The 24,459-nt window shown below is 39.1% G+C and overlaps 1 protein-coding gene across 10 annotated transcripts in view; it reads left to right on the top strand.

Annotated features, from left to right (window-relative positions):
- Window positions 1-414: 414 nt before the first annotated feature.
- The window catches only part of Fbxw10b (F-box and WD repeat domain containing 10B), a 96,210-nt gene continuing 72,165 nt past the window's right edge, over window positions 415-24,459 (top strand). Inside the window, exons 1-4 of one of the 10 annotated variants that reach the window (XR_007341036.1) lie at window positions 2,191-2,859; window positions 4,272-4,383; window positions 6,731-6,812; window positions 10,845-17,311. The gene's annotated coding sequence lies outside the window, so the exon portion shown is untranslated. The other 9 variants (XR_007341039.1, XR_007341037.1, XR_007341042.1 and 6 more) reach the window with 9 other exon arrangements.

The raw sequence follows: 24,459 nt of genomic DNA, 5'->3' as shown, positions 1-24,459 counted from the left end.
GTGCGTGTTGAGATGGGGTCTTGCTATGTTGTGCCGTCTCCTCTCTTACTCTTAGGCCCCAATGATCCTTCAGCTTCAGCAGTCTGGGTATCTCCCCTATGCCCTTTGATTCTCATTGTGATTTTAAGTTATATTTTCCTTATGGAAAAATGTTTTTCATCTTCTTCTTTGCTTGTTGGACTCTGGATTTTCTTCATGACAGTAATGCAATTACAGAATAATGGCCTAGAAAATTACAAACTAAACACAATATTAGATGAAAGAAGGAAATAACAAAGATTAAGAATGAAAATAATGACTTGTGCCATGGTACATGCCTGTAATCTCTGTAGCTGTGGAGGATCATGTGTTCAAATCTAGCCTCAGCAACTCAGCAAGACCCTGACTCTAAATAAAAATATTACAGAAGGACTGGGGATGGGTCTCAGTGGTTAAGCACTCCTGGGTTCAATCACTCATACCAAAAAAATAAAAAAGGAAAAAGTGAACTACAAAATAGAAAAACAGTGGTAAAATCCATAAAATCCAAAAGTTGGCTTTTCAAAAAGATCAGCCAATTAAAAGGTAAGACCCAAACTATAAGAGTTGAACATGGGGTCATCTGCCTTACAGAAAGAAAAGGCATCCCAAGAGAATACTCTGAACAATATAAGATAGTGAATAACCTAGATGAAAAAGCAGGAGTTTTTGCCAGTGAATCAGTAGGAGGTCACCAGGGAGCACAAAGTCACCTTGCACAATGAAGACAAGGATCCTGCCCTGAGCTCCTAAGGCCACTAGAGGGTGCCGAATCCTGCTTTCTGCCCTAGATGGTGCACAGGCCTGTGAAGCCTGGGCCTGGTTTCCTCAGAACCCAGCCCTGGAAGCTTGTCCTCCACTTGGGTGGAGAGGGAGCCTCATCTATGCTGAGGAGAAGGTCTGTTGGAGGCCCTGATGCCCGAGGAAGGCACTTTTGTTGCCGCTGCTCTTGGACGTTGTGTTAAGTAGGCCATTCCCAAAGGTTTGTTCTTTCCTTCCTCACACTTGAACAATGACCCATTTATTCCAGGTGGAGGCTCTTCATAACAGAGGAGGAAGATGAGGTTTTGTGCAGACGCAGGTGGTTTTGCAGGAGAAATTATCAGGACACACCCAGAGAAAGGGATAGCTACAATTGGGGACAGAATGGACCAAGCCTTGTAGCTGTACTGATGAGGTAGGGACACAGGACTTTCTAGGGGTGAGGGGTGAGGAAGGCCAGGGGGAAGGGTCAGTTAACAGTGGTCCATGTATTTTTGTAATTATTGTTTTTAACCCTCAGGTAAAAGCAGTTGAAAAACAAGTGGCAAATTGAAAGGGGGTCAAGTAAAACTCATGACATTTTGGTTTAAATATTGCATATCAAAACTAGAATTCAGTACAAATGTAATTTCCTGGATTTTATGAAAACAAATCATTCATTTAAAAAGATACTTATTAGTTCTTCTCATTTTCAACTGAGAGACTTCTCATATTTGATCATTGCTCATGACCAGTGAAGACCTTAAATAATTTTATATTAATTTGCATTGGCTAAATCATCTTTCAAAGGACTGTATTGTGACTGGTGATGTTTAAAAATAATCTGTCAATGTGACTTCCAAGTGTGGGTATTATTGCACTGAGCAAAATTTGTCAATCACATTTAGAAGATCCCCAAAACAATGGTGATGTTTTAGTAACAATTATTGATATTTTGTGGTGCTAAAGGCCATTTATATGAAATATCTACAGAATTTAACACAAAATCCAGTGGTGGAGTTTTTGCATGAGATGTTTGTTGAATTAAATTTTCCCTTTTTATTATTCAATATCTGAATATATTTAATTTTGTATATCTCCAAAGCAATGGGGAAAATTAGGATCAATGTAACATTCTTTAAAAATGTGTTATATAAGAAAAATTGCAGGCTGAGGTTGTTCCTCAGTGGTAGAGTACTTGTGTAGCACATGTGAGGCACTGGGTTTGCCCTCAGCACCACAGTACAAATAAATAAATAATGTTATTATGTCCATCAATAACTAGAAAATAATATTTTAAAAATTATGTTTATTTCCCCAAATAATTGAAACTTTCATCCTTGGATCTTACATTATTAATTTTTATTTACTTTTTTGTTCATTTTCTAATTTGGAAAGTATATTCATATCTTGTAACAGTTTTTCTTCAAACATTCTTGTAGTTACTTTCTTTTCTTCTGAGTAAAGACCTCCTATTATGGAATGCAGATTTATTTTTTGGAAATTATTTTGTTGTTATTGGAAAGTCTATTTCATTTTCTCTATTTTTCTCCGAAATATCATCCCATATTTATGAGTTGTAGAAAGTTTCTAATTTATTTCCCCAAGGAAGGATTTGATTTTGGTTTAGGGAATTTTTTCAATTGGCATGATATATCTGATGTATATTCCATACAATAGCTCAATGTTTAATATATATTTCATGTGTATGAGCATAGTGATCAATGTTGTTAATTTTGGGGGAAAATATTTTGATTACTACAACTGTGTCTCCTAGTGCCACATGGATGGGGAAATCCCAGTCTCACCTAGTCTCTCAGCACTCTCCATACTGTACAATTCTGCCACAATAAAGTGAGTCCCTTGTACCTTTACACACCTGAACATGCCAGTAGAATCTCACAGAGCAGAAGTCAGAATGAACCAATAAACTCTATCTTTCTGCTGTCCTCTGATGAACACATGTTTGAACAGACTCAATCAAATTAGGCCTAGGATGAAAGTTAGAACCGATACTAGAGCCATCTTCTGCAGTCATGGAGAGTGAACTGAAGGAGACATTCTAGTATGGTGTGTAGCTTATCAGGAAGAGGGAGAGATGTGAGTGAATGTCCTTCTCCACAGAGTTGGGAATGGGGTAAAAGGCAGACAGTTTCAGGGTACCCAGCAGGGGAAGTGGTTTATGTGGAAAAGCAGTAATGAAAAAAAAATATCTCTCCACAGCTGAGAGGAATCAGAGAAAATTATGAAAAACAGTTGTCTTCAAAGAAAGTCATGTTCCAATTTTGTTTTGGTTCCAAGAGAAAGACTTCAAATACTAACTAAAGTATGGAGAGCTCATCGATAATATGAGGAACACAGTAGACCGCCTTATCCTGGAGGATCTGTTCCAAGATCCCCAGTGGGTGGCTAAAACTACAGATAGTACTGACCCCTATCTACAAGCAGTGCAATTCTCCCCAGTTTATCTCATGTCCAGATGGTTGTCAAGGTACTGATGGGTGGGTAGCCTATAGAGCATGAATCCATTGGACAAAGTATGATTCACTTCATGGTCAGGACAGAGAGTGATATTGCCTGATTTCATCATTCATTCATAATCATGAGTAATTTAAAACTTATACATTGTTTATAGCTCTGATTTTAAATTACATAAGTAAATTATGGGTGAGTGAAAACATAGAAAGTGAAATTATTTTTCATTAGTTCTTCTTAGATATGTTAGCAGATTATATTTTCATATATTATTCACTCATGGGAAAGTGAAATCTTTGATGAGAGGGAACTGGTGCATTTAGACTTTTTTCTTTACTATGACCAAAAGACATGACATGAAAAATTAGAAGAAAATTTTTTCTCTTGTGGGGGTTGGATGTCACAGTTTCAGAGGTCTCAGTGTATAAATGGCTGGCTCCATTTCTCTGGGAGTTAAGGTGAGGCAGAACATCATGTTGGAAGAGTGTGGTTGAGAAAAGTGGCTCATGACATGATCAGGAAGCATGGAGAATATGCTCAGCTCACAAAATATATACCAAAGGCATTCCCCTCCCAGATGACCCACCTCTTCAGGCACACCCTATCTGCCTATAGTCACCACTCTGTTAATCACTATGAGGGGATTGATGATGCACTCATTGTTTAAGGCTGTCGTAACCCAATCATTTCACCTGAAAACTTTCTTGTATTATCTTACATATGAGCTTGTGGGGGACACCCAAAATCTGATTCTGCCACAGCACATTTTTCCAACAGGGACTTAGGAAGGATGAATTATGATGAGATTTGTAATGAATTTAACTTATCCCATTGTAAACTGCATGAATTTCACCATACCAACAGATTTTTTTCAGTTATAAGGATCATGAATACTTCCAAACAGGAAAAAGATACATGAACATGTGTCTGTCAGTAAGCCATCAGTGTTCCCAAGTCCAATAGATCAGTAAGATAGTAACTGTACATGACACTGAATTAGAGGAGTCCAATGCCAGTTTCCTCCCATTCTTTTTCAGAGCAGCAACAGTGAGACACCTTCAGTCCTCAGATATTTAAGACGTGCAGCTTCTTGATAGTGCACCAAAGATGCCAGTCTGGGAGGGGACTGAAGCCAATCCAGCTCCTGAGGTAAGTTAGCAGTGGAAATCTCATGAGTTGTTAGAAGTCTCACAGAACTCAAGTGGCAGGTAACGCCAGAACAGGGGCTTCCAGAAAAAGGTAACCTTGAAATACTAAGGTGCAGTTGAGAAGGACCCAGCATTCCCCTTGGCCTCCTCCTTGCCTCAGCAGGGAATGAGCTTCCTGAGCTCAGGTTCATCATGAGGGCTTGGCCAGGTCTTGGATCTGTGATGGCAGAGAGCTGATGGAGGGTATTCCAAGTTGAATATTCTGAGAGGAGGAATCACAAACCCTCTTTCTTTTCCTCATTTTCTTAGGATTGTTCACATACTCAGATTTCTTGCCTGAGGCAGAGTGTCCCCAAGTGCCTCATGGGACCTCCAGAAAAAGAAGACATGTTTCCTGTTACTCTCAAAGGCACTGCAGATTTCTGGCTGCAGGTTCTGATGCTTTTGTGATGAATTTTCCAACTGTAGAAAAGTCAGGGCTCAACCCTCTCTCTCACCACGAAAAATTTGATCTCCCAAGATGAAACCTTAGAACCAGGACAAAATGTAAGCAGAGGTTAATAGTTAAGGTGCAAAACTGTCTTGAATAGGAGGAACATTAGTCAGCCCTAGACATTTAGCAGCACTGATTCTGGTTTTTGCTTTGGAGGTGCTGAGAATGGAACCCAGGGCCATGGACATGATAGCTAAGCATTCCAGCACACAGCAACACCACCAGCTCAGTGCTGCTGTCTTTAAGACTCATGTGGAATTGTTAGACTTAATGTGTCAGTAATCTGATTTTCATTTCAAACCTAATTTAATTTGTTTGCATGCAGAGAGATCCATGCATGAGTAGAAGTATACTTTAGACGTTGATATCATACTACTGAGAAAATGAAAGATCTGTGGGGCTAATGATTGTTTTAGTGTTACATTGGTAATATTATGAGTGAATTACATAGATATGTATGATAAATTAATTATATTTCATAGTAAAAATATTTAAATATGTAAAACATTAACAAATACCAAACTGCTAAATATATGCTTGTATTAAAGTAGGATTTGCTATAGACTAGACTATCCACCAAGAGAAATCAAGAGAAGTTCTATATTTAGGATAAACAAGCCATATTCTGAATTGCTGTTTGTGTTCTCTTAACAACAGCAACAATATGAAGAAATAAAGACTTTAAGCAACTACTGTAAGGCTGGACATGAGTCCTGGTGCATTCCTCTCTTAGAGAAGTTCCTAAGGCATAATGGAAAACATTATGAAATTTTTTCAAAAACTTGAAAGAACTGCCATATAATTGATCTAGCAACCCCCCATTTGTTTGTCGATGAATAAAGAATATGTGAAGAGTGTGTGTGTGTGTGTATGTGTGTGTGTGTGTGCGCGCGCGTATGATAGGGTAGGTATTGAGAGAGTGAGAATGATAATATTATTCAATCTTTTTTTTCCTTCATAAATGGGGGTTTATCCCAGGGGCAATTTACCCCTTAGCCACTTCCCAAGCTCCCCACCCCCTTTTTTGTAAGAGAGAGAGAGAGAGAGAGAGAGAGAGAGAGAGATTTTTAATATTTATTTTTAAGTTTTCAGTGGACACATCTTTATTTTATTTTTATGTGGTGCTGAGGATCAAACCTAGTGCCCTGCGCATACAAGGTGAGCGCGTTACCTCTTGAGCCACATCCCCAGCCCGCCAAGTCCTTTTTAAATATTTATTTAGAGACAAGATCTCCCTAAGTCACTTAGGGTCTTGCTAAGTTGCTGAGGCTGGCTTTGAATTCATGATCCTCCTGCCTCAGCCTTCAAAGCTTATGGGATTATAAGAGTGTGCCAGAACACCTGGCTATTATTCAGTCTTAAAAAGAAAATCCTCTCATTTGTAACAGCATGGATTCCTGAGGACATCATGCTACTGAGATCAGCAGACACAGAAAGAGAGATACTGCTTGATCTCACTTCTGTGTGAAACCTAAAATAGTCAAACTCATAGAAGCAGAGAGTCCATGGTGGGCATGAGGGCTGTTGATAGGGGAAAAGGGATAGGTGATGTTGGTTAAGGTTATAAAGATTATACACGATGGAGAATTTCTAAAGAGCTAATGAATAGCATGGTGATTACAGTTAATAATATGGGCTGTTTAAAAATTGCTAAGGGGGTAGATCTTGGGTATTGCTAAGGGGGTAGATCTTGGGTATTCTCAATACACACACACACATACACATACACACACACACACTCAGAAGAAAATGGTGACTGAGCTGAAAGATAAGTTCAGTAATTTGTGCTGATCATTTCACAGTATATCCAAACCTCATGTTCTGTACATCAATGTATACAAATTTAATTTCACAGTTACACCTCAACAACAGTGTTAACAAAAACAGTAACCAAGAGTCTGCATGGTGTGGGCACCAGTGCCGAAGGATGGAACAAGGTCAGCCATTCTCAGGGGATGCACCCAAAGAGCCATTCAGCGGGACAGTGCCTTCTCACTGCTGAGAAGCAATCTGTCTCTTTAGGAGGTCTTGGGGATTGTTTCCAGGGAATATCAGCACTCTCTAGATCAAAAAGCACTGGTGGATTTGCAGCAGGAATTACCTCACTGCTGCCCACAAAGCTCCTATCATCAGCATGAAAGGTTTATGTTTTAAGTAGGATCAAAGCTATAGCTACTTATTTTCCTTATTAATTGCTCTGTTTTTGAAGATTCTGTGTTGGTAAATTATAATTTCCTCTACTGTTCACAGTAGGTCTCTATTTAATCCTTCCATAGATAAGTAGCTTTTGACAAATCCAACAACTGAGGTTGGCCTGCTGGATGCATAAGGAAATACAAAGGAACAAGAGTTAAATATAAAATGCTTTGGTTATTGATACTTTTCATGTCTTCAGTGGAATAAAGGGATAGACCAAGCTTATATGGTGACCCAAGCAAACTGTAGCCTTTAACTGAGAACCCCTTTTGGGAAAGATGATTACAGTGGGTTGTTTCTCTTCCAGAAAACTTTATATGCAACACTTAGCATCAGAATCTTCTCCAAAGGGGAAACTATGCTGAAACTTCACAGACAAAAGTTTCAGCATAGTTTTCTTCCTAGCCTTCTTCACAGACATAAGAAGGCTAGGAAAATTCCCAAGAGAATAAGCAAGGACAGAGTAGAGTCAAGAGAGTCAAGGAGAGAGTCATATCAGCAGGCTTTAAACAGTTCTTAATAAATGGGATGAAGAAATCAGATATTGATAGAGTAAATAGCAAAGCTTAGTACAAGACTCCCAGAAGTTGTGTGGCCCCATAAGATCTCCCAGATTGTCCCAAGAAAGAATCTACTTTGTCCAACCTAGTTGGTTTGAATCCAGAAAACTTGACCCTGAGTTTCCTGGGAAAATAGTCCCACCATCTGATCAGCACAAGGCCTGATGGAAAGGAGAAGTTCTCTTATGTACACAAAAGAGTGAAAAAATGGTCCAAAGATTGAAAATAGATATTTCTGGGACTCTTTCACACAGGATCCCCATGCACCAAACCCACTGGGGAATATCTAATTAGGGTATACTTAGCTTGAGAGGATAGAAATCTGCCAGGTTTGGTAGAATTAAAGGAAAATTGTGGATGAAAACAAATGTTTTAAATTCCTCATGAGAATATTGTGTTTCATTGAACTGAGTGTTTTATGGAGATAGATACTGTTTGAGGAATTTTTTTAACTAGTGTTGTACAACAGAAGCTGGTAAGTGTCGTCTTTTTAAAAAAAATTTATTCTAATTTCTTATATATGACAACAGAATGCATGACAATTCAAGTTACACATATAGAGCACAATTTGTCATATCTCTGGTTGTGTACAAAGTATATTCATACCATTCATGTCTTTATACATGTACTTAGGGTAATGATGTCCATCTCATTCCACTGTCTTTTGTACCCCTATCTAGAGTTCATCTAATCCTCCCATGTTCCCCCTCCCAACCGCAGGATGAATCAGCCTCCCTATGTCAGAGAGAATAGTCAGCATTTGTTTTTTGGGGGGATTTGCTAAATTCATTTAATCTCCAACTCCATTCATTTGCCTACAAATGCCATGATTTTGTTCTGTTTTGTTGCTGAGTAGTATCCCATTGGATATATATATATATCACATTTTCTGTGTCCATTCATCTACTCTAGGGCATCTGGGTAGATTCCACAATTTAGGTATTGTGAATTGTCCTGCTATAAACATCGATGTGTCTGTGTCCATGTAGTATGCTGTTTTTAAGTCCTTTGGGTATAGATCAAGAACTGGGATAGCTGTGTCAAATGGTGGTTCCATTCCTAGTTTTCCAAGGAATCTCTATATTGCTTTCCAGATTGGCTGCACCAAATTGCCGTCCCACCAGCAATCTATGAGTGGGCATTTTCCCTCACATTCTCGCCAACACTTAACTGTTGTTTGTATTCTTAATAGCTGCCATTCTGACTGGAGTGAGATGAAATCTTAGAGTAGTTTTGATTTGCATTTCTCTAATTGTTAGAGATGTTGAACATGTTTTCATGTGTTTGTTGATTGATTGTCCATACTCTTTTAAGAAGTGTCTGTTCAGTTCCTTGGGCCATTTACTGATTGGGTTATTTGTTTTATGGTGTTTAGCTTTTTGAGTTATTTAAGTATTCTAGAGATTAGTGCTCTATCTGATATGTGAGTGGTAAATATTTGCTCCCAAGATGTAGGCTTTTTATTTACTGATTGGGTTATTTGCTTTGTGGTGTTTAGCTTTTTGAGTTATTTAAGTATTCTAGAGATTATTGCTCTATCTGATATATGAGTGGTAAATATTTGCTCCCAAGATGTAGGCTTTTTATTTACCTCTCTGATTGTTTGTTTTGCTGAAAAGAAGCTTTTTAGTTTGAATCCATCCCATTTTTGATTCTTGATTTTAATTCTTGTGCTATAGGAGTCTTATTAAGAATATGACATGATAGAGATTTGAGCCTACTTTTTCTTCTGTTAGATGCAGAGTTCCTAGTTTAATTCCTAGGTCCTTGATCCACTTTGAGTTGAGTTTTGAGAATGGTGAGAGATAGGGGTTTATTTTCATTTTGTTGCATATGGATTTGCAGATTTCCCAGTACTGTTTATTGAAGAGGCTATCTTTTATCCAGTTCATGTTTTTGGCACCTTTGTCTAATATAAGATAATTGTAATTTTGTGGGTTCGTCTCTGTGTCTTCTATTCTGTACCATTACTCTACTAGCCTGTTTTGGTACCAATACCATACTGTTTTTGTTACTATTGCTCTGTAGTATAGTTAAGATCTTGTATAATGATGCCACCTGCTTCACTCTTCTTGCTAAGGATTGCTTTATTAGCTTTTCTGCATTTCTTATTTTTCCAGATGAATATCATGACTGCTTTTACTATTTCTATGAGGAATGCCATTGGAATTTTGATTGGAATTAAGCATTAAGTTTGTATAGTGCTTTTGGTAGTACAGTCATCTTGACAATATTAATTCTGGCTATCCAGGAAGAAGGAAGATAATTCTGTCTTCTAAGGTCTTATTTAATTTTTTCTTTAGCATTCTGTAGTTTTCATTGTAGAGGTTGATTGCCAAGTATTTTAAATTTTTTGAGGCTATTGTAAATGGTGTAGTTTTCCTCATTTCCCTTTCAGAGGATTTGTCACAAATGTACAGAAATATCTTTGAGTTATGGATGTTTATTTTGTATCCTGCTATTTTGCCTAATTCATTTATTAGTTCTAGAAGTTTTCTGGTGGAATTTTTGGATCTTCTAGGTATAGAATCATATTGTCGAGAAATAGTGCTAATTTGAGTTCTGTATCCCTTAATTTCTTTTGTATGTCTAATTGTTCTGGCCAGTGTTTCAAGACCTATATTAAATAGAAGTGGTGAAAGAGGGCATCCTTTTCTTGTTCCAGTTTTTAGAGCAAATGCTTTCAATTTTTCTGCATTTAGAATGATGTTGGCCTGGAGCTTAGCACAGATAGCTTTCATGATCTTAAGATATGTTCCTGTTATCTCTAGTAATGTGCAATATTAATTAGACATTCTAAATTTGAACAAGATGATTGCTTGAGCCCACACAGAGAATGGGATTTGAAGATCATAGGCTAGAATCTGGAGTACTGGAATGGACAGATACTTTATAACATTGTTCTGGGTAAAGTGTAACCGGGTGCTTGCACAAAAACCTGTGAGCCACCTCCCAATGATAATTGATAGATCTTTGACAAAGAGAGCGTTCATTCAAAGGGTAATTACTCCCTTGCTATTAGTTGAAAATGCCCCTGTAACTGAATAACAGAAAATATCCCTGAAACACAAAATATGCATGATGTCTTAGGTGATGTTGGAGGCATGGTGTAATGGGGAGGGCTGGTAATAAATGAAAAGGCTTGTGCAGAAAGCTACTCTCAGGAGACAGAGTTAGTTGACATATTCCTGAGCAGTTTGGTCTTTTCCCTAGGACTGACTTTAGAGCAACCTGTGGAATTGTGGGATTCTATCCCCACTTGGACTCTTCCCTTTGAACAGCTAGTGATTGACAAGCAAAGAGCTGGTTGGTTTCTGGGTGGCTGCAGCACACATGCAGTGAAATTAAGAAAAGGTAAAAGCAGATCAACTTTGTAGGTTGAATAACATGATGTTTGCTCTGCATTTGGTTTTTATCCTGACTGATGGGAGTCAGGCTCAGTCACCTTCCCAAATTATGAGGCAGAAGGACAAAGGAAAGCTGGTCTATTTAGGGATTGCCTCTATGGGGTACAACCCATAGAAATCACTAGGGGATGTGAAAGGTGCATTGAAGTAGGAGTTGTCATTGTTTACCAGAAGACCCTCCGTCCAGGATTGGGACATAATTTGAATTGACAAGTAGGTTTCCCAGTGTGCTTGCTTGAGTTGGTCACCTGGGTGCATGGTAGGGGGCTGTAGCAACACACAGATGGGCTGTTTCCAGACATGTTGAATTTGCACCCTGTGAGGTACAAGGTATCGGTAAGAACTGTCCTGTCTGTGAGGGAGGGAGGAGGATGGTGCCTCTGACTATGGTGCAGATTCCCAGAAGAGAAGGCCTTGCCCAGAGCTGGCAATTCTGTATCCCTGGGACACTATGGTCTGTCCCTGTAGGAAGAGAAATAGACTCTGGACTGGCTCATGTGGTCTTGAAAGCTGATGAGTCCCAAGATCTGTCTTCAGCAAGCTGGTGGCTCAGGAGAACCAATGGTGGAATTCCAGCCTGTCCTAAAGGCCTGAACACTAGAAAGCCAATAGTGTAGTTGAGGTGAGAAGGTGGTTGGATGATACCCAGGAAGTGATGTTCCAGTTCATATCTGAAGGCAGATGAAATCCACATCATGGCTCAAAGGCAGTTGGGCAGAAGCAGAGCAGTTCACCATTACTCAGTGTTTTTTCTCTATCCAGGCCTTCAACTGATTGGATGAGACCACTCCTGATGGGCAGGACAGTCTGCTTTACTTAGTTTACTGACTCACATGTTTCTCTCATGGAAAACAACTTCACAATCACACCCTTACTCAGGTTTTCTAAATATGTGAGACCCCTATGGCCCACTGACGTGTTGACCCTTGAAGTAAACTGATAACAATCACTTATGTTTCACTTAGTAATAAAAAACTGTCTGATACATGAGCTGTTAAATGTTTCTCATCTTCTTGACAATAATACTTCAATGACTTTACAAAACCATAAGAGATTACCCCATAAATTCAAAAATCAATTTATGATTAGGAACAAAAATATACAGAATTTATATGAGTCGTAAAGTCTAATTTTTCACTAGTTAATTCACAAGCTACTTGGATTAAATGTGATATAAAAATCTACAAATACATCCAAGCTGTATATAAAATATGAACAGATACATAGTATATGTTCCCTGATATATGATATTCTATCAAAGGCAAAAGTATAGGGACAAGGAAAGGATCAGTGGTTGCCAAGGATTAGGCAGAGGGAGGGGTAAATATGTGAGGCACAGGATTTTGGGGGCAGTTAAACTGTTTTGTAGGATACAATAATAATGGATACATATCATCATACATTTGTCCAAACCCATTGAATGCAGGATAGCAAGAATAAAATCTTTCATTGGGTGATAAAAATAAGTGAATGTTTGTTGTAAGAAACATATCACTTTGGTGGGGGATGTGGACAACTGGGAGCCTGTGGTAGCCAAGAGATGTACAGGAAATCTCTACCCAATTTTGATGTGCACCTAAAACTTCTCCAACAAATGAAGCCTATTAAAAACAGCAACAGTATTACCCTATATGCATGTATGATTACACAACTGGTATAACTCTGTCATGTACAACCAGAAGAATGAGAAATTTTATTCCATCTATGTATGATGTGTCCAAAATGCCTTCTACCATTGTGTATAAATAGTTAGAATAAATTTAAAAATAACAACATATTACATCCCCCAAAATAGAAGAGAGCCATGTAAATTAAAATTATTTATAATAGATAGAAATGAGAGAATGCTTAGTACTTACAGGACATGAATATATAGATTACTACATATTATTAAATAATGAGAATCAAAATATGTTTGAAGCCAAATACTAAATAATCATTAACAAGTACCCATTTTCATTTCTAACTATTGTAACCCAGCATTTCCAAGGCACATTTATAACAATATCTGTCAATGCAATTAACAAGTAAATGAATATGGAGTTTCTTGAATGTTAATCCTGCACAACAAAAGGCAAACACATCAGTTTTTTAAAAACTATTATTTTTAAAAAGACAAAGCTAATATGCAAATGCATATAATATTCTTCATATTCATGCAAATTAAAACCTCTCTACGAAAAAAAAATACTCTGAAGTCTAAAGTACAATGAAACTTTTATTTCACATCAAAGTTTTTTTCCTACTTTTCAGTAGATGTTCTTAGTGGATTCAACCGCAAGATAGTGAAATTTGGGCTCTACTTTAGGGTCCAAAAGATTGTGGCCTGTGGAATTAAACATTGTCAGGACCACATAGGCACAACAAGTTTTGTAGCAGACAAAATCTCACCCTTGCATTTGAAAGAGAAAAGGAACTTTCTATTTTCGATGGAAGCACTTCTTGCTCGATTGCATTTTTAATCTTTACATCAGGAGTTGTAAAAATGCCAAAAAATGATGTGAAAAAAGAAATTTAATACATGTATGTTGTGTCATTTATTTCAAAGCATACCTTGAGAGCATATTTAAAGGAATCTGATAATATTCCATTTCAGTGTGTGGCTATATACCATAATCTATAGCATATAAATATTTACAAAGGGCTTTGGTTCACATTTTGAAGTTTCCATGCTATGATTTGCTATTCCAATTTTTATGATGATATATAAGGAACGAATTAATCTATTAATGTTCTACCAAATTTCACTGAAGAATTTTGTTAGAGCCTAGCATTTTTAAAATATCACAACTCTGAATGCATACTGAGCATGCATATAAATCTAGTGAACCAAAATTGGTTTTCAAAAAGATCAACAAAAGTGAAAGTCCTTTATCTGTGTGTTTAATAAAAAGGAAGACTCAAATTACTAAATTATGAAAGTGAGAACATTACTATTCACTTTACATTCATAAAAAATTTATCTGTGCACAGTGGGGATGGTTGCAGTCAGGAATCTAAGGCAGACAGAACACTTGAACCCAGGAGTTCAAGGTCATCATGTTCAATATGGACCTTGACTCAAAAAAATATATTATTAGAGAAAACTATGAAAAAGTATATTCAAATAAATTGAATAACTGGTAGTAAATATGAAATTCTAAGAAACACATCACCTTCTAAAGACTAAATCTTGAGAAATGATAAAAAAGAGAATACACATAAAACTCACAAGGAGGTTAAACTAATAATCCAAAACAACTTTCCAATGAAAAGTTCTAGACCAGAATATCAAGTGTACCAGATGGTTGATTCTGAACCACATGGATGGTTCTGAACCAGATGACTTCACTAAAGAAGTGTATCAGGGTTGGGGTTGTGGCTCAGAAGTAGAGCACTCACCTAACATGCATGAGGCACTAAATTTGATCTTCAGCACCACATAAAGTAAAATAGATTGTGTCCACATATAACTAAAAAATAAATATTTAAAAAACAAAAATCTATCAAATGTTTAAATAAGGGCTGGGATTGTGGCTCAGTGGCAGAGTGTTTACCTAGCATGTGTGAGGCCCTGGGTTGTATCAACACCACATAAAAATAAATAAAAAAGGTATTGTGTACCATCAACAGCTAAAAAAAATTTTTTTAAATGTTTATATAAGCATTACCAGCTTTCTTTTCCAAACTTTTCCAAAATTCAAAGAAAACACACCTTATGCATCTGAGAGGCCAGGAATAACCTGGTACTGAAGCCAGGCATAGAATTGACAGGAGAAGGAAATTCTAGATCATTATTCCTTATGAATCCTGGTGCAGAAATGTTCACAATGATAGCAAGTGCAATTCAGCAACTTATTAAAGTGACTGTATAATATGACCAAGTACAGTTTATTCTAGGAACACAGGAATAGCTCAACATGTGACCATCAATCAATAAACCACATAAGCAGACTGAAGTAGAGGGGGAATATCATCATCTCTGCTAAAGTAGAAGAAGTGTTTGAAAACATTCAACACCTTAAGAAGAAAAAAATTACGGTTAACAAAGTTGAACTAGAAGGAAACTACCTCAACAAAGATATTACATGAAAAGCCACAGATAACACCATACTTAGTAGTAAAAGCTTGTTTGGTAAAATTGGCAAAATGTTCAGGATGCCTGCTTTCCCCTTCCACTCAATATAATATTGAAAGTTCTGGCCAGAAGCATAAGGAAAGAAAATGAAATTGAGGCATCCAAATGGGGAAGGAAGAAATAAAAGTATGTCCCAACACAGAAGACATAACACATATGTAGAAAACCCTGAAGATGTCACACAAAAGTGTTGGAACTAATAATTTCAGTAAAATTGCAGAATATAAGGGTAACATCCCAAAGGAAATTGAAAACACAATTCCAAGGCATCACACTTGCTGATTTCAACTATGAAAAGCCAGGATATCAAGACAGCATGGGACTGGCAAGAAAACAGGCACATAGTCCAGTAGAGCTGAGCTGAGAGCCCAGACTTCAACCCACACATGGGGTCAAGTCATGTTTGGGGGCCAGAAGCGCATGAGAGGGCAAGGAAAGACTGGGCACCCACACACAGAAGGATGAAATTGGACCCTTATTTTATGTTCCATACACAGAAAGGAACTTGAAATGGAAGACAGAGTTAAATATTTATCAGCCCTGAAACTCTCAGAAGAAAACCGAGGTGAAATCTCTTGATTTGGGTATTAGCAATGATTTTTTGGACATAACACCAACAGGATGGGCAACAGAAGAAAACTAAACAAGCAGGGCTACAAAAGCAAAGGAATCCATCCATAAAATGAAAGGGTAATGACCAAAGTGGGGGACATATTTACAAAGCATATCTGACAGGAGTTAAGATGTCTCTAATAGTGGGGAAAAGGCCTGCCTTGGCATTTTCCCAAAGGAAGTGAAAGGTTACCAATAGGTATGAAAAGGTGCTCAGCATCACTAATGGCTGGGAATGCAGATTCAAAACCAAAATGAGGTGTCACTGAGCACCTGTTAGGCTGGCTCTTGGCAAGAAGTCTAGAGAACAAGCGTTAGCATGGCTATGGATCAAAGGGGGGACCCTTGTACACTATTGGTTCAGAATTTCAGCTTTACAAGTAGAAAGTTTCTGGAGGTGGGCAGAGGTGGTTACTGCACAATAATGTATTTAATATTATTGAAAACATAGAAATTATAAAGATGGTTAAATTTTATAACACATGCTTTTCCCATAGTTTAAAAAATTAAAAATTAAAAATTCATGTTGAATAAAGGACTTGGAAAACAGACTTGACCTCAAAGCTCTAAAGTTGATTCTGAGCATTTGGTTTTTGCATCAGCACGTTATTCATATTCATAACAGCTTGGTACTTGGCAACAGTGCTACCTGATCATTGCTATTATTTTGATTATGCTGAAAGATCCACATGTCTTCTGTAATTTGTGGTTGATTTTTTTGGTTTCAGCAACATTGGGGTCATCTCTTTCCTTCCCAAAGAAGTTAGTCTCTTGAGAGCCTCTTCCTGTTACCTCCATGTGCAGCCAGCTTGATGGGAGCCTTGAGAAGCCAGGAGACATGGAAATCAGGGGCTGCCTGCAGCCCAGATGTTTATAATGAGGGGAGTTTATGTATATAAAATTATGTCATCTGCAAACAGGGATATTTAGACCTCCTTCATTCCTGTTTGGATGCCTTGTATTTTCTTGTCACCTCTTATTTCTATGGCCAGTACTTTCAAAAGCATATTGAATATACATGTTCTTTTGTTCCTAATCTTACAGAAAATGATTTCAGCTCTTCTCTAGTTAGTGTGATGTTGCTTTGGTCGTGGTCTCTGAACATCCTTTCTTCATGGTCCACTTTATTTTCAAGATCATTTATTTTGTCTTTGAGGCCTCAAACCTGTCTTCAAAGTGTTTTAGTCTGCTGGTGGTGTTTTCCATTGAATTTTTAATGTGGCTTATTGAGTCTTTCACTTCCAGGATTTCCATTCAGCTTTTTTTTTTTTTCAGAATCTCTATCTCTTTATTTGAGGGATACTTTACTTCCCATATTTTCTCTTTACTTTCACTCCATATATCTTCTTTTAGCTCATACAACAATTTAACTATGAACTCTCTAAATTATTCTGACATTTCCTCCACTGCAGTGTTGATGGGATCAATTGTTAAAGCATTATCAGTTGATGGGATTGGTTGTTAAAGCTTTTGGGATGGTTCCCTTGCCTTTTCATATTGTTTGTATGTCTACCCATCTGTTGTGATAGCTGTCATTTTTTTTTTTAAAGGGACTACTTTGTGAGCCCTCGGTTGGGTGAATATGCAGATATTGGTACTTTAAGTCAATATGAGACTTTTGTTGATCCCAATATCAGCACCACTTTGAGAAATGCCACCAAACCCTGTTTACTATAATCACTCATTACCAAGCCTCCTGCTATTCAACCTTATGAGAAACACAATGTTGACATTGTTGTCCACAGTTCCTCAAATCCAGGTCTAAGCTGTAGTGAAGTTCTGGAATAGGTTAAAATTAGTTTTTCAATTGACTAAAATGCTATAATTTTAAATGAGGGCTAAAATTGGGGAAGAGGAAAGATTGGGGAAAGAGATGAGAGGGAGGAAGGAAGGAAAAGGAAGGAAGAAGGAAGGAAAAGGAAGGATGAAGGATGAATGAATGTGTTTGAGGTAGTAGCAGATAACCAAAGAAGATAAATATAAAGGGTAAGAGGAGCAGCTGTAAACTGAGCCTCTCAAATAAGGATATGAAGATTGATTCCAGTTAAACCAGTAGATAAAACAGTCAAATGTGTTGAATCTTGGCTATTAGCATAACCACTATTATTCAACTGAAAAAGTTCAATGTAGACATTAGAGTTATTTATAGTAAATCATGCCAAGGTGAAGAAAATTCTTTTTGGATCTTGGTTTGGGTTTCATTGGAGTTCAGATCCAAATGAAAGATGTGCATCCTTCTTTGGCTGTGGGTCCCTCCATCATTGCTGGGGCACAGGAGCCACTTCCCTGTTTGCTGTGAACCTCCCACTGGCCAGTTCTGGTTTATCAGCTCGGGGGTCTGAAGTTGATGCTTGGAGAGTTCAGTGTTGTGTTCTAGTTGTTTCTATTGTGAGCAGGAATTCAGGAGGCAGACTGGAGAGTCCCACTGATTGCCATGGGTCACTGTCTACTGCTCCCCAACACAGGATCCTTTTCATGAATGTGAATTTTCTGCAGGTACCCCCTGGCCAGTGCTGCCCTCTGGGTTACTGAGGTAAAGGGACTCAGGTGGTTCACTTGGGTTCTAGTTTCCACTACTCCAGGTTATGAATGGAGGGTATTGATTCCCTCTGTTGACTCTGACTGATACAAAGTCCAGCCAGAGTCTAAACAATGCCTTTTCCTTCACCACTTGTGAACACTGGTCAGGCTGGGAGCACGCATTCCCTATTGCCATGGATCATGCAATTTTCCACCTTAACTAACCTCCCTCGGGCTATGTTTGCAGGTGCCTACTGCTTAAGTTTCCTGGGATATTCAGGGAACTTGTTCTAGCAGCCTTCTACCATAGCTGCCACCACCTGGCAATCAGATGTGTCACTGGATATTGAGACAGCTTCCCTCTGGTATGGACTATAAAGATGATGGTCCCTGAACTTCTCACAGTGCTGCCCCTCTATGTCAGTGGTTGGTGCTGCTGTGGTCCTCATGGATCCATTTTCCTCTGCTCAGAGCCAAAGCTGTCTGGGTCAGTGGATGCTGCTCAGTGTTTTTATGTTTGTTTGTTTGTTTCTTTTTTCCTCTTGTTGCTGTTTTTTTTTTCTTTCTCTGCCTCTGCCTGGGTTGCAGAGTGGTGGTCTAGGCGCACTTCCCAGTGCAGTCCACTCATCCCCTTCCCCCTCTTTTGGGGGAAGGGGANATGTGTACCAGGTGCAAAATTGTGGTTACAACCAAGATGGCTGTAGTTATGTCAAGCTGGATCTCAGTGGTTTCTTTTGAGCAGACTTGGTGTCACATATTCTTTCTGAGTTTATGCATTAGAGGAGTGATGTCCCCTCATCCTAAGAGACATGTACAATTCCTCCACCCAGACAATCAGGGAACAGAAATACAGAGCACTCTTTATCCATCTGTTTTTCAACAATGAAGCAGAAGTAGAAACCATTTGAGCAAATGGGTGTCCCAGGGGAAGTGAAATTAAGAATTGAGCTTTAAGGACTCCTGAAGCTTAAGAGATCCCTGGAGGATTTTGGTGAGGCAGATAGTGTGTTGCTTATACAGAAAATGATGTATTGTTCTCAGAACCTGATCACAAACAGTCCCTGAAGGGAGGGGCACATTTTGGGTACAGAATGAAAAAGTCTTTTTCCTTCCTTTGAACAGTGTTCTGAGTTTATAGTCCCTACTTATTGTTGAAAAACATGTCTGGGTTTTCTTAATTATAGATGTTGAGGAGAGTAGATATTTCTGAGATTCTTTCCTACTTCAAAGGTCTGTACCTCACTAGTAAAACCAAGAAGTCCCTTACCTTCACTTTGTACCCTGATGTTGCATAAAGACATCTCTCCCTAGGCCCACCTGTGTGCCCAGCAAGGCTGACCTGCCCTGGCTATTTGGCCTGCTGAGCTGCTGAGGCACATCTCTCTTAGCATGTTAGTGGCTGTCACACCCTGGCTGATATGAGATAATTGTGCCCTTTAGGAAGGTGTGTACGGCTTCCTGGAATGTGCGGTATCCAAACAAACAGCTAGATTTTGACTAGGGGCTGGATAACTGCCCAAGTGTTAGAAAACATGCACTGTCAAGACAACAGCTGGTTTAGGACCTTTAGTTGAGCCAAACTTGAAAATCATGTTCTGTCTTAGGACAAGAGAGAACATTTGTTACATATTTTAAGAGATTTATTTCATTTATTATGTGTGGGTTCTTGTGCTATTTTAGTCATAACCTAAAAAGATAAGTAAGTTTAATTTCTGTAATTACTTTATGCCATATTTTGTAGTATTGTTAAAGGGGCTGATATAGTGATTCAACAAAGCATGGTTCAAATATTCCAACTATTTTGCCCCATAAAATGTCATGCCCTTGTGTTCGGAATTTATAACAACAGTTGGAGAGTGTGGTCAAATTCCTGAGTCCTTTATTTCCAGGGCTTTGCAGGCTCTCCAATAAGTTCCTGGGTGGTACAGTAGCTAATTCTGGCCTTGTAAGCTTGGGTGGTTTGAGAAGAGGGCATCAAGGCTGTACCTGTGCCTTGTGGCCACATCTCATTGGTAGATAAATAGGAACCTGGAGATAACCCAGGACTAGACCTTTTGTAGCTTAGGGGGGAAATGACCCTGTTGCATTTCCTTAGATGGTGGATGCCCATAGCTGAAGGCATTGTTCAGGCTGACTTCAGCCAGGTTTCTTCATCCTGTGGCAGGCATCCTTTGGGCTCTTTGTTATGTGTTGAGCAAGACAGGCCTTATCCCCTTTCCTGTGGAGTGGGCAGTCTTGCCTTCTGTACTCATATATATATCCTCCTGTCTTTGCAAAGGGAAGGCATGTATGATGCCCTGGGATGCCTCCTCTTTCCTACCCCCATAAAGGAATGTCATATTTTGAGTTTAAGAGCAATGATCCCTAAAGTCTTTAATGCTCTTCTGTTCTATTTTTTTTCCATTGTTTTGCCAGCAATATCTAATTACTAAAGCAATTCAAGAAACTGATTTCTTAAATTAGAAGAAAAGTAGGGCTAGAGACCAGTTTGCTGATAGTGACCCCAGGCCAGGGGTCCACAGGGTCTACCCCCAAAGGTTAGCTAGTAAAGTACTGGGCTGGTTCCCAGAAGAATGATGCAACTTCACTCTTGGTGGCTCTCAGACTGGGATTTTACCAGAAAAATTGCAAAGTGAATTTGGACAACTGACTCAGAAGTAACTCTTTAATATACCCTCACTCCTACTGCTATTAGTGTTATTTTATATATGATAGGACAAGTTCAGAAAAAGGAAAAGGACACAGCCTAGGTGAAGTACAACATCTTCAATTAATCAAATTCAGTATTGTGACCTATTTATTTTTCTCAGTCTGATGGACTGTTTTTTCTTAATTTCTGCAGTATGATGGATAAATATTATCTAGGTTTGTGAATCACAGCTCTGCATGACTCAGGAGAATCACATATGGGAAAAAAATCCAAGGAGATTTTTAAATTTGTGATGCTGGGGATGAAACCCAGGACCTAGCATGCTAGGCAAGGGCTCTACCACTGACCTACGCATCCAACTGAGACAGGGATAATGGACAGGTAGTCAGCACAGATAATAAATGATTGGGTAGGAAAGATGGGGCCTAATTATCAATTCAAAGAAAAGGAAATGGGGTTGCTAAAGCTAACCTCCAGATAGCACCACCCCTCACCCCTTGTTAAAACCTCCAGGGGAGGGGAAGGAGGAAGGATCCCATTTCCCAGCATAAGCAATTACCCTCTGAGTGGCTCTTTTTCTGCTTTGGGGCAGGAAAGAAATAAGGTGGGGGTTGTGTGAAAAAGCGAGACCGTCCCCCCACACTCTCTTGGGTACCAGCTATTCTTCTCTGGAGGAGACTACTATCTCTATTCTATCTTTTACATAAAATTTGTTTTCTGTACTTGCCTCAGCATTTCTCAGGTGTTTAGTCTTCAACACCCTGGAATGAGGACCTGATGCTGATTCCAAGACCAGTATCACAACTCTCTAGGAGAGTTTCAAAGAGACAGACCAAAGGCTTTGTATACCCAAGAACCAGCCTACGTGTCCATAAATGGAAGAATGGATAAAGAAATATGGTTTATATATACAGTGAAGTTTTATTCATCCATAAATAAGAATGAAACTATGCCATTTGCAGTAAAAGGGATGGAACTTGAGAGTATTACGTTAAGCAAAAGAAGCCAAACTCATAAAGTCAAGAGTGGTATGTTTTTCTCATATGTGGAAGATAGAGAAGAAAAAGGAAAAGAAAGGTTTATGGGGGGGGGTCTCATGAAAATGAAGGAGAGACCAATAGGCTAGAAGAAAGTGACCAGGGGTAGGCAGGAAGGGAGGGAAAGGAGAAAACTGGGTAATGATATTGACCAAGTTATAGTGTTCTATTGTACATGGATATAACATAATAATATGTAACAATAAATCTCACTATTGTGTATAATGATAATGCACCAATGAAAGATATGGGAAGGAAAAGACCTTTGCTCAGAAAATGTTAGCATTAGTGTGATCTAAAGGTGGAGTTTTGGCCCTCTGATATCAAAAGATCAGACACCTGTGCAGCCACAAGTGAAGAGTCTGTGGTTTCAATAAAAGCAGTCCTCAAGTCCCAGAAAAGTAAACTAGGTAACCATGATCATCATGACCCACTTGTCAGGGGTATTAGGTATTATCTTTTTTTTTTTTTTTTTAACTACATCAGAGTCATCACATCCATGTTTCCCAGCCTCCAACCCAGAAAGTGCTCTCAAAGACACTGAGGTTCCACTGGCTCTGGACTTGCCCTTTCCTCTGGGATCCTGGGGCCGTGTTTATTAGGAAGCCACAACAATTCTTAGCACATGGGCTGGCCCTGCTCAGATCCCAGGAGAATCCAGGCATTGTTTCTACTTGTAGTCCATCATGACCCACGACACAATGCCTGGTCACTTGAATCCAGAGTCCTCTATTCCACCCAGATGGCCCTGCCCCCTGCTCAAGACACATCCTCCAATCAGCAACAGAAACTACCAGGCACAGGGCCTTGGCGCACACTGGCTTGCAAAGACCTGAGGCAGGAGGGGACCCATAGGCTGGGTGGGACCCAAGACCCTAGATCCTGGGATCACAGCTGCCCACTAACATGAACAGACAGCTCATGTGCACAGTCACTACTGACTGTCACTCAGAGTCCAATTGAGACCCTGCAGACTTGGCAGTGGACTTGGTCTACCCAGGAGTGGGGGTGAACTGCACCCATTGAAAATGATGATGTTCAAATAAAGACAGATTTTTTAGGATTTCATTTATCTCAGATTCCCAATAATCAGCTTCATAAAAACATAAAGTAGAAGTATTGTCTTGGGCCTGGGGAGGGGAGTCGAATTCAGTACTGATGGCAAGAGTATGTCCATGTGAGTTCTGGAGATGCATGGTAGCAATGGCTAGGCAACAACACAAATATGCTTAATGACATTCAACTAAGTGTGCACTTCAAAAATGGTTCAATCGCAAAGTGTGTGTTTGGTGTAGACAACCACAATGTAAATATCAGGGAGATTGCTGATTGACTCTCTTCGAATTGTTCGTGTTGTGATGGCAGAATACAAGAGACTGGGTAATTTATAGCACGGATTTTATTTCTCAAACTTGGGAGGCTGGAAGACCAAGATCAGGGACCAATTTCTGAGAACATTTTTGTTCTATCCTCCTGGGAAGCAGGTGAAACAGGGAAAAGGGCTGCTTTGAAAAGCCCCTTCCCACGGAAGGAGACTCCATGGCCTAAACATATCTTCAAGCTCCCACCTGCTAACACATCATAATGCAGAGACAAAATAGAATGACATCCTATGCTCCGTAGAACATCCAAACTTCTTGGGATGACTCAATTTCTGCAAGTCATGATTTTGGATAAGACAAGAGTTAAGCTTAACACATGGGGGAAAGGGTTTCCTTCTCTGCTCCTGCTTGTAGTGTTGGATGTGGCCTTACAAGCCATTACTGAAGTTCTGCACAACATCTCCAACTGCCCACCTACCACTTCCCCAGGGGGGGGCTGACTCACACTCAAGTCCTGAAGACTCTCAAATCCAGAAATCAGAAACGTCACAGGAAATCCAAGGGGAATTTGTTCACAGACTGCCGAAAACACCACAGTCCACACATGCTCAAGTCTCACAAAAATGACAGAATATTTGCATCTAAACACTGCATATCCTCTACCTGTATCACTTCCATTATCGCTAGATGACTTCTGATACCTAATACAATGAAAGGACAGTGTCATTCTCTGTAATACTGTAAGATCCAGGAAACAATGATGAGAGAAGTATCTGTCCATAGAGACACAAATTCTTTCCTGATAGTTTTGATTTCCAGCTGGTGGGGACCATGCATGCAGAAGAATGGGTGCAGAGCCAACTGCACTTTCTTGCTTTTCATTACGGGAGGAAACACTGCAGCCAAGAGGGGGGCTTCTAGGAGCTGATATCCTTCAAGTTAACATGTGGACACATTTGTCCGAGGTATTATCTACAGCACAGCTAGTGGGAGATGAATAATATGTTGCTCAGCTTTGTGGCTTTCCAAAATTAGTGATTTTTAAAGTCAACTAAAAGCAAGTAACTTGAAACAAGTGAAGCCAGGTGGTTTGTGGTTGCAGTTGTGGGAAATCCCGCAGTCTTTTGCCTGCTAAGCAAGTGCTCTACCACTGAGCTACGCCC

Source organism: Marmota marmota, unplaced genomic scaffold (assembly GCF_001458135.2).
Source record: "Marmota marmota marmota unplaced genomic scaffold, marMar, whole genome shotgun sequence".
NCBI lineage: Eukaryota > Metazoa > Chordata > Mammalia > Rodentia > Sciuridae > Marmota > Marmota marmota.
The sequence above is the reverse complement of the archived record's forward strand: the minus strand, read 5'-3'. Positions and strand labels throughout refer to the sequence as shown.